At 45.5% G+C, this 11509-nt stretch overlaps 1 protein-coding gene across 1 annotated transcript in view; it reads right to left on the bottom strand.

Moving 5' to 3' along the window:
* The window catches only part of LPAR3 (lysophosphatidic acid receptor 3), a 78737-nt gene extending 68988 nt beyond the window's left edge, over positions 1-9749 (bottom strand). Inside the window, exon 1 of the mRNA XM_012747592.2 lies at positions 9568-9749. The gene's annotated coding sequence lies outside the window, so the exon portion shown is untranslated. The remainder of the gene's footprint in view (positions 1-9567) is intronic.
* Between the last annotated feature and the right edge of the window lie 1760 nt (positions 9750-11509).

Here is an 11509-nt window from a genome sequence, read left to right on the forward strand (position 1 = left end):
AGTTTAGAAGCACTACCCTACTGGATGGCAGAGAAACAAGATGAAACCACTTTGCCCCCATGGATGCCTGAAACAACGCAGGGAGGCAAGAGTGGAAAATGGGAAGCGGAACCCGCCGACCCCGAACCACTCACCCTAGGACCGTTAACATGAGAGAAAAATAAACTTCTGTTTTCTTAAGTCACTGTCTTTTGGGGCCTCTTTGACTAAGAAGCCTGTAGCTCTAGGTGAAGGAGCTGGAAATAACCAGAACATGAGCCTATGTTGGCTGCTCCTGGCAGCTTTTAGCAAGGAATTGCAAGAAAGAGATGAGCTTGGGCAGGAATTGTTTACAAGTTTGCGAGCAAAGGTGGAAAGGGATGCGGTGTGCAGAATGTGTGTAAGTTTGCAAGCAAAGGTGGAAAGGGATGGCAGTGTCCAGAAACTGAGGGCCTTGGAGGATCAGAAACGTTAACTGCTCCTGTAACATCATCTGCTAACAGAGATAACTTCTTCCTCTCCAATCTGGATGCTTTCTTTTATTTCTTTTTCTTGCCTGATTGCTCTGGCCGGGACTTCCAGTACTATGTTGCATAGAAGCGACAAGAGTGGGCATCCTTGCCATGTTCCTCATCTTGGAGGAAAAGCTTTCAGATTTTCACCATTGAGTGTGATATTAGCTGTGAGGGCCATGCCCTTTTAACCAGTCTACTCACCTGCTTCTCTGCTAGTGTTTCGACCCAGAATCTGAATCCTGTTTCTTCTATTGCACTATATTGTCTCTCCTCTCTTTCCTCTTCCCCTTTTCCATTCTTGCCTTTCTGCTTTGTTGCAAGCAGCAGTGGGGGAAAAGTGGCAATGTCTTAATCTCGGTTGCTGTGGTGCCGAGACCATAAGGCAGGGGAAATTCTTTCCTGTACTATCATTATTTTAATGTAGTTAAAATAATGTCATCCTTCCATGTTAAATTGAGGGCTTAGAGCATGAACAGTTAATCACCCAGAATGCCAGTTGTATGTTTCACTGAACTTTTTAGAAATATTGAGTCATCTAACCTTCTTGGGAGGTACTATCTACCATTTATTGAGCAATTCCTATGTGCTACCCCCAAAGGCAGAAAATAGTATTACCACTCACAGCCTTCCTCAAAGGCCTCTCCATAAGATGTTGCAGGGAAACAAAGGAAGGCAGACCTGCAGCAACGATCAGAGCAAGGGTGCATCTTCCCACCCAAGCCCGCCTTTCAGAGGACCTCAAAGTCAATGCGACTGAAGACAGGAAGAGAGAGACGGGCCAAGCACAAAAGCTAGGAAGTAGGCATGCTTAAGAACTTGATCCAGAATAAAATTTGGATGTAGTAACTGGCATGTGGAACTGACTAGAAACAAACAGACCAGAGTCTATAAAGATTTTAAGGAGTCATATTGCCAGGGAAGCCACAGGTTGGCCTGGACAGGCCCATGTTCATTCTCCCCCGAGGAGTACACACATTCCAATACCCACTTCAGATGTGGCCACAGAGGGTAAAGAACAAGGAAGGACTTCCCTGGGGACAAGGCCAGGGCCTCTGTGGGCCCCTACCAGAAAGCAGAAGCAGGGACCAACCACAGAACTTACTCTACTGCCAGGGGAGGGAGGTCTTATTAATTCCTGCCCAGCAGGTCTTGTTTTTAGGCACCTGTGGCTACTGCATATTTCTGATTCTTCTGAATGGGAGTTTTTATTGTGGTTTTCTTGTTTCTACTCTTCCATTGCATAGTGGAGATTTATCATTCAGAACTGAAAGGAAAGGACATGTTAGTGTGGGTATTTGAAAAAAAAAGTTTAGAGAAGGGAGAGAAAGACCCATGAAGCTCTGGGGTAACCTACACCCTTCAGGAAAAGCATGGCAGGCTGTGACACACAGTAGTGGCAAGACAGTGAGGGGAGGGTGGGGGGAGCTTTGGCATCAGCTAGACCTGGGTCAGATGTAGGCTCGTCACTCTCTGCAGTGGCTCTCACCTGGCACACTGCTGATCTGGCCAGAACCTGTTCCTGCTTCTCTAAAAATGGCATAATCACTATGACAGCTATACAGGATTGTTGAAACAAATTAAAGCAACACCTCTAAAGTCCTTATCAAGATGCTTAGCACATAGGAATTGCTCAATAAATGGTAGATAGTACCTCCCAAGAAGGTTAGATGACTCAAAATTTCTAAAAAGTTCAGTGAAACATACAACTGGCATTCTGGGAGATTAACTGTTCATGCTCTAAGCCCTCAATTTAACATGGAAGGATGACATTATTTTAACTACATTAAAATAATGATAGTCCAGGAAAGAATTTCCCCTGCCTTATGGTCTCAGCACCACAGTGACCGAGATTAAGACATTGCCACTTTTCCCCCACTGCTGCTTGAAACGAGGCAGGGAGGCAAGAATGGAAAAGGGGAAGAGGAAGGAGAGGAGAGACAATATAGTGCAATAGAAGAAACAGGATTCAGATTCTGGGTCGAAACACTAGCAGAGAAGCAGGTGAGTAGACTGGTTAAAAGGGCATGGCCCTCACAGCTAATATCACACTCAATGGTGAAAATCTGAAAGCTTTTCCTCCAAGATGAGGAACATGGCAAGGATGCCCACTCTTGTCACTTCTATGCAACATAGTACTGGAAGTCCCAGCCAGAGCAATCAGACAAGAAAAAGAAATAAAAGAAAGCATCCAGATTGGAGAGGAAGAAGTTATCTCTGTTAGCAGATGACACGATCTTACATGTAGAAATCACCAGACTCCACAAAACACCTGTTAGAACTAATAAACTAATTCAGTGAAGTTGCAGTATACAAAATGCACATACAAAAATCAGACGCATTTCCATACATTAATTTGAACAATCTCAAAGCGGAAATTAAGAAAACAATTATACTTACAATAGCATCAAAAAGATTAAAATTCTGAGTAATAAACCTAACCAAGGAGACAAAAGACTTGTACACCGAAAACTATAAAACATCCATAAAAGAAATTCAAAAAGACACAAATAAATGGAAAGATATCTCATATTATGGATCAGAAGTCTTAATTTTGTTAAAACATCCATAATTTCCCAAAGTAATCTACAGATTCAACGCAAACCCTATCAAAATTTCAATGGCATTTTTATACAAATAGGAAAAAACAATCCTAAAATTCACATGGAAGCACAAAGGACCCTGAATAGCCAAAACAGTCATGAAAAAGAAGAACCAAAGCTGGAGGCCTCATACTTGCTGGTTTCAAAATATGTTGTGTCAAATCTCAGTGCTAAGCTATAAAAAAAAATAAAAAAATAAAAAAAAAATATGTTGTAAAGCTACAATAATTAAAAAAGTATGGTACTAGCATACAGATAGAACAAATGGAACAGAATAGAGAGCCCAGAAATAAACCCATGCATATATGATCAACTGATCTTCAACTAGGGTTCTAAGAATACACAATGGAGAAGACAGTCTCTTCAACAATTGGTGCTAGGAAAACTAGATATTCACCCACAAAAGAGCATGGCCTCTGGACCTAGTCAGCCTGAATTTAAAGCCTTATTTACCAGTAAGTTAGTTAAATTCTCTGTGCCTTAATTTCCTCATCTACAAAATGGGGGTAATCATGGTAACTTATTCCTAAGGTTGTTGGGAGATTTAAATAATATGCTTAGAATCACCTCTGACATAAAGTTCTAATTTAATTACTGTTATTTAAATGGGACCTAAGAAACTGAGCTTCCCTTTCCTTTGTTATAAAAGGGAAACAAAATCTAACCTGTCGGGTCACGGGGATAGAGTAAGTGACATAGCAAATATAAAACCTCCCAGTCCATTCCTGGGTCTAGAGGAATCAAAGGAAGTCTGGTAAGCTTCAGAGTGAGCCCATTCCCAAGAGGTGGGGGGAAAGGGGTTCCCAACAGAGATTACTGAGGAGGGGAGTCCAAAGGAAGGATCCCCTCCCTCAGAATGGGTGGTTCACCACAACAAGGCCAAACCCAAGGCCTTTTCTCCTCTACCACCCTGTTCAGAGTCACTAACTGGTATTTTTCACTATTGAAAACATTTAGTCCTGGATGGATATGTTTTAATCAGGAAAGAGGGGCTTAGTCAGCTGGGTAGAAAACCTGACGTTTAACATTCTAACTATACTCTACTTCCTCTAGACCTACAGTCCCCAAGCCCCAAGCAGTGGTCTGGTACTGGTCCATGACATGTTAGGAACCAGGCTGTGTATCACTGCCTGAGCTCTGTGCTACCCCCACGTGCTTCCCATCCATGGAAAAATTGTCTTCCATAAAACTGGTCTCTGGTGCCAAAATGGTTGGAGACCACTGCAACCACCCCATCAGGATCTTAGAATCAAAATGTGTTCATTGATATATCACTGGAAAAAATTCTAAGTGAGTTCACATCTCTTTCCCCATTGGATCCCATGGTGAGATCAGCAGTGTAGCATTCTCCACTTCACAGAGAAGAAAACTAGAAATGGGAGATTAATTCACTCTGACTAGCTCTCACCCTCTTGGCCCAGGGCTCATTTCACCACACAGACCATTGGAGCCTCCTTTTGGTAGCAAATTCTCCTCCCCTTCCTCTCCCACCCCACCCAGAGAAATGAAAGAGGCATAATTGTTCTCCATAATGACATTAATGCCCTTTGCAAACATTTACTCATTCTAGAAGAAATATAATCTGATTGTGGTAAATGTCAATAAAAATTTATAAGTGCATCTTTCTTTAGAATTGTTGACAAGAGTTTATGGGGGGAAAGTCCATATACTCAAATGAAAATATCAGAATAAAACTCTAACTACATGATAGAAAACTCACAATGATTAGTCAGGTTGCCCTTTTCAGAGAAAACTCAGAAGAGAAGAAACTCAGTTTATATCTACCCTGTTGAACAATGTAAATTAACACATTTTCCTAAGGCACTTTATTTCCCTGTCAACAAAATAGAGTGTATCAGTTGAAATAGGCCACAGACTTTATTATCTAAGAAACTAGGTAGGGTAGAAATGAACTGAGAAAGCCTAGTAATAACCTGGTAGCAATCCATTGACATTTAATCTTGCTGTCATTCCTTTTCATTCCCCTCTGCTGGATGTTCGTGGAATTTGCATACGTGGAGAGTTGCATACTTGTAATGGACAAGTTCCACTGATCCTGTTATAGCAGATTCTACCCAACCACTGATTCTTCTCATCCCTATCCAGTTAACACATCCTCACTGTTCACAATCCACAAGACAAAGACAACGATGCATAAAGACAGGTGTAAAGATGTAAAAGGCCCTTAGGAAGCTCATAATCTAGAGGGGCCAGGTCTAATCATCTCCTCCTCCATGATTCACTGATGTTCTCCCAATAGACTCTACACCTGATCCCTTACTTTGGTCTTCAATAACTATTATAGTTACCGCCAATGGCTTTGAGCCTTAACTTTGGATTTCTAGCTCTCCTTGGGAAGTGAACGCCTCTGCCCAGCCCCACTGTAGCATGGTCTGTTTGGGGGCAGCTTTAGAATTCCTACAGAGGATGGGCTTTGGGATAGGCTGGCTTAAAGGGAGAACAGGGGCTTGCATTAAAGGTTCATTTACAAAGCAAGTACATTGCTTTCATTTAGACTGCATATTTGCTTGGATGGCCTTTGGGAAAACCATCAGGTTTACAGAGGGGCTAATGTGCTCTCTAACCCAGCCCTGTCACCTGCCAAGCCATCCCTTGATAGCACCCATGAATCTGCACATGGCTGAGGCAAGGCCAACTAGAATAGAAGCTCCATCCTAATGTCCCAGAGAACAATGAAGACATGGGACTAGATGATGAGTAATTAGGAAGGTTGATTAACATCCTTAAGAAGGGGTGGGGCAGGCTGTACTGGGTGTGTTGCCTTCCAGAGTGACACTCAGTCTGGCGTAGCCTGAGATATATGAATGATTCATATCTAAGGAGGGGAGACAAGCTTCATAGGAGCAGGGCAGTGCCAGGGGTCATGGACAAGAGAGGAGTTCAAGATGAGAGGCAGGTGGGACAGGAGGCTAGAGGTCAGGCACTGCAGAGGCCAGGCAAGGAAGAGAAGAGAGAAGAGGAACACAGAGGGGGACATAGGCCTGAGGGTGTTGAAGAATAGGTGGTACAACTCAGGATGTTAGGGCCTTCCCCTCAGTCGGTGCTACCCTCCTGGCTTGTCAGGTCAGGCAGAGAGCAACAAACACCTTTCAGACTAAATTAAACAATTAGTTTAATTGTATTAGAGGGAGCAATGCCTTGAGTCAGTTTAGGGCTTTGCAGAGTGAAACTCAGAGAGCCAAGTTAGCAAGAAGGCTCAGGGGAGTAAGGACGGTGTGGGTACACTCAATTCAACATGCGATGGTTGCCATCACCACCCTCCTTCTGACCTACAGGTGGGTGGCTACCTCATTGTTTTTGTCCACCAAGAACTGAGATGAGCAGACAGTATGGGAAATTCTAAAAGGGAATTAAAGCTTCTGTGGAACTTTGCCCTGTGCCTTTGATCATGCAGGGTAGGCAGTCTCAGTCCTGAAATGTATATCCTGCTTATATTTCCCACAGAGAACTTTCTCAACCCTTGGTACAATTTCCTCCTTGAAGCCTAGAATGACATCAGATGTCTGGAGAGAGGGATGTGGAGAGGGTGCAGCAATACCCACTTAGCTCTCAAGACACCCAGAGATCCTACTGCCCCCAAATAGTCAGTGCCGACTGAGCCTGCTTGGGCTGGCCCACCTCTGGATGCCTGGCCTCTTTAATTCCAACATTTACATGGCCTTTCACAGGGCACAAAGCTCTTCCACATACATAACTTAATGGGATCCATCAACAACCCATGCAGACAGATAGAAAAGGAATTACTATCTCCATTGTGTAAACGAGAAAACTGATTCAAGGATAACAAGTAATGTATTCAAGGTGACAAGAACTCACAAAAGTGGGGCTGGGATTAGAACCCAGAGCCCTGTACTCCAAGTGCCTCTAGCCCATCATTTGCATTTGCAAAAGCACAAACTCTCAGTGCAGACAGTCCCCATCTTCACCACACCTCATCCATGGCAGGACTATGTTCCAGGAGACTCCTCCTCATACATACAGAATCCAGGATGAAGGACAAAGGATCATCAAGGCTAGAAAGGAGGAGGCTCGGTACCTGCAGGAGGAACAATGAAGGGAGGGGTGAAAGGCTCATGGCTAGGAAAGAGGAAAGCAAGTAAGAAAAGTTTCCGTAACATCTCTAAGTCACCTACGACTTGGAAATCCATCTTTGCACTCTTCCAGGAACACTATACATTTGCATCAGTGTTTACAGAAATGTCAATAGTTTAATGTTTACATGGAAGAAAAGAAAGCAACCAGCATGTAAGGAGTACTTCCCGTATATCAGAAACTGTGCTAAAGTGCTTTCTCTTTTAAGGGAGGGGGATATAATCTTCATTTTTACAGATGAGGAAAGCCTGGACTGGAACAAAAAGCTGGTGTGACTACAAATCCTTGCTCTTCCTTTTATATCATGTTAATAATGCCTTGGGCCTGGTCTGCCATTTAGAAGCTTGCAATCAGACTTAACCACTCTGTTGGGTATAATCACAGGCCAGAAAGCATTTGAACTAATGTATACTCCAAGGAGAATGGCTAATGGATAATTTGAGTTATCGTAATTCCCATTTGAGTTATAGTGATTCCCCTTGCCCCAGCCCAAAGAAATAAGAGGTTGGGCTTAAGTCATGGTGAACTGGGCTCCTCAGCAGGAAGCTGGGGAATGCAGAGCAGCAGCAGCCAGCCTCAGGCATGTATGTACAGCTGCCTCTGGGAGTGTGTGCCTCAGTTGCCGCCTGGCTGCAACGCTGTGTGCGCATTTGTCCCTCTGTGCATGTGTGTTTTTGAAAAATGAGATAGTTAACCTGTTGCAGTATCTCAAATGGGTTCTGATGAACACACATGAAAAACAATAGCATATTTCAATGTTTTCATTTCAGTCTTCGTCTATAGAAAACATACAGACTTGTTCTACCAAACATCTTATAAAACTGCCAGCTACCTAAAATAGATCTGATCTGATATAGAGCATCTGGTAGTTGATGCATATATTGGCCAGATTTACAAAAGTGGAGTGTCACTTAAATCAAAGCTACAAATTCTGAATTCTAAAGGCAAAAAAAAGGAAACAAGAAAAATTTGCCAAAATGATCTATTTTCCTAATTACATGGTAGTGACAATCACTGTAACTGTTGTCCAGATGATTAGATGTCCAGATCCCTATATGATAATAGGTCAGTACAGTCTAGAAGTGTATCTTAAGTACACAATATAAGGTTTGCTTGCTGGTCTTTTTAGAATGGTCGTTTGTTTAGACAAACATGGTGATAAAAGAGCCAAGGATGTGTGTTTCTAACTGTATCACTTCTGGCCAAAAAAAAGGAAAATTCTATTCACTAGACTCAGACCACCATACAATTGGATCCAATGTCTCATAGGAAGGTTTAGCAACTATAGATAGTTCACTGGAAAACCCAACAACTCTACTTAGCTACACAAAAAACTATGCATTAATGAAATGCTGCCCAGTGCACCGAATAATCACCTACTTATAAAGAAAGGATTGTCTGTGACCAACGTTTATGATATTCTCCGACTTATAAAAAGTAGGAACTGTGAGAAGTTGAGCGGCCCTTTACTTCTAAAATGACATTCCAAGACCAGGTAACACTTACTCTAGGCAGCAAAGGAGTGAGGAGGGAGAAGACTGTTGTAACGCCAATAACAAATTACGAAGAACACATTTCGTGGAAATCACTCGGGTAAAAATTGACCTACAAATGCTTTTGAGGGCTGTTCTAATGATTACCTTAATAAGACTAAATTGTTTCCAATATTCACAGTCACTCCTCAAATTACATGCTTGAGAAATTTCTAAGCGATTTTGGGAGTTGCAACTTGCTGCCGGAAAGCAATAAAGTAACACTGCCACAGAACACAGCACCTTTGTCTGCCAGTGGTGAGCGGGGTCCCGGGAACTTTCCAGCACCTAGCACCACCCCGATTGTGTTACTAGTTAGCTAATAACTTTCCCTCGAATCTTTACATGCCTGCGCAGGTTCAAGCTGTTCCCCAACGGACACATCATTGCACCGGGTGTAACTGGAGGCTGGAAATGTTATACCTCTTGGCTCCACGGGAGAAGCCCAGCTGCCTAATCACCATCGACGGCAGGAAGCCCGAGTTTGGGAAACAGCACCTGTGCAAAGGCACAGTGCCGCCTGCGCCCCTGCGCTCTGCCCACCAGCACCCCGCAGAGGCGGGCGGACGCCAGGCTGATTTTGCATCTGTATTGTTTTTTGCTCCGAGGGGGGAAAAAGTGGGGAACGGGCGAGATGCGCCACACACCCGCCCTAAGAGTCCTGTCCCAGGAGTGTGGAGTGGGTCTGGGGCCCAGGCTGCAAGCAAGCCGGGCACCCCTGCAAAGCCGCGGGCTGGGCCCGGCGGAGGCCCCTGCGCCCGGCCTCCCCACGCGCGCCCCGGCCGGCCGTGGCTCCCGGAACCCTCCCGCGCCCGGCACCTCACTCACCGCTCACGCTCGCCCGCGCCGCCGAGCCCGGGAGCCGGGGCCCCTGCCGCTGCCGCATGCCCTCGGGGCCGAGCGCGACGGGGCGGCCGGGCGCCGGGCTCCGGCCGGGCGCCGAGGAGCAGCGGAGGACGCGGCGGGCGGGCGGGCGGCGTAGCGCCTCCTCTCCAGAGGCCGCTGAGACGCGCCCCGAGCCCGAGGAAAGTTTGGCGGGGCGAGGGAGGGGGCGGAGGGCCAGCGTCCCCGCCCGGTCCCGCCCTGCCCGGCGCGTGCACCGTTCCCACGGGAGGGCGCCCCGCACCGGCCAGGCCGGGAGGTGCGCGCGGAGGGCCCGCGGGAGCCCGGGGAGGCCCGCTCTGCTGCAGAGGCGCTCCTGCCCGGAACCCGTCCCCCAGAGGGTGACCGGCCCCGAGGGGGAGAGGGCACCCACTAAAGGACCGCTAGCACCCGCAGTCCTGACAGAGCCATACCTTGGAGCTCCGTATTAAGGTGCAGCCCCTCTGCCCTCTCGCCTCAGAGACTTGTTTGAAGTGGCTGCGGGAAGCGCAGCCCACACCCACCGCCAGGGGTAGGCAGGCGAGTGAGGCCAGTTCCAAAACTGGAACCCGAAAGCTGCTGGGGGGTGCAGGCAGCCCCTCCTAGGCACCTTTTTATTACAACAGAGAACAAAATATCTTTAAGGTTCTTGTAAGAGGCTTGTTGGCTGCCCAGGGTAAATAGTCCTAGATACCTTGTTTTTCAAATCTGAAATACAGAGCCTCCACTGAAGAAGAAGGATGCAAAGTAAAACAGATGCCAGGAAGGCGTTGTTGTTCTCTCTGAATTCTGCAACAAGGTCACAGAAATGCTGAAAGCTGGTCTTTCCTGGTGACCTCACAAGAAGGAAATACTGTGAAGTGAAAAGTCCTTCCCACTCAGGCTTCAAATCCTTGGAAAACACTGAGAATGATGTACCCAGAAGTCCTCCAGTGGCCCTTTGTGGTTCGTTCGTTCGTTCATTCATTCATTCTTTGTGCATTCAGTATGAATATTGGGCCCTTCTGCGGGCCAGCTAGCCACCACAGCCTAGGAAACAACCGTCAGTCTGCCCTCTACCACCAAAGAGACTCTGCTGTCTTAAGACAATGTTTTAATGATGTTATATTACTTACACAATGGATCTTACCCCATAGACCATGACAGCCTAGTGTGCCTCAAACCTTTGCAGGGATGTGGCTAAATTTTGATCAGCATGTGCGAATTATTATTGCTGTATCTGGGTGTTCAAAAAATTATTGTGGTGTCTTGTGGATGCACTGGGTAGAGAGCGGTACAACTTGCAAAGCTAGTGCTAAGGAAAGATCATATGTTTACCAGAACAAGCAGAAACCTTGCATGTGATAAAGAGACTAGGTCAGGAGAATAAACAGCTCAAATCAGATATCACAGTGCCAGAGCAACCTGGTGAACACAAAAATTCTCAACCACCGGCACTCAGTGAACACTTGACTCAACAAACGTGTAGTACCTTAAGCAAGCAAGTTGTTGTAGGCTGGACTGAGAACTGTAAACACCATTTAGAGCCTTCTTTTGCTGGGAAATGTGTTCCCAGCTCTAAACAACTTACTAACAAAAAAGCACTTTGGAAATATGTTTTGTTGTAACTGGGGAACTTCCTGAACTTGAGCATTGCAAAGGCAAACAGGGATTCTGTGTGGAGCCCCTGACTACCTTTAACACAAAAATCATTTAAAAAGGGGGGAGGAGAAGAGTTGTACAGGGAACTGTGTTGCAAAAGGAAAAATACATTTTAGCTAGAAGGTTTTTAACAAATATGGGTCAGATGTGAGAAGGCAAGAAAGTAATGCTGAAAAACAGATTTGGGGGGAAGGAACAATAATAAAGACCCACAGGCAGGAGCAGGGAAGAAAGGACAAGAGGCAAGGGACAGCTAAAAGGAAAGACA

The sequence above is a fragment of the Microcebus murinus genome, chromosome 2 (assembly GCF_040939455.1).
Source record: "Microcebus murinus isolate Inina chromosome 2, M.murinus_Inina_mat1.0, whole genome shotgun sequence".
Classification (NCBI taxonomy): Eukaryota; Metazoa; Chordata; class Mammalia; order Primates; family Cheirogaleidae; genus Microcebus; species Microcebus murinus.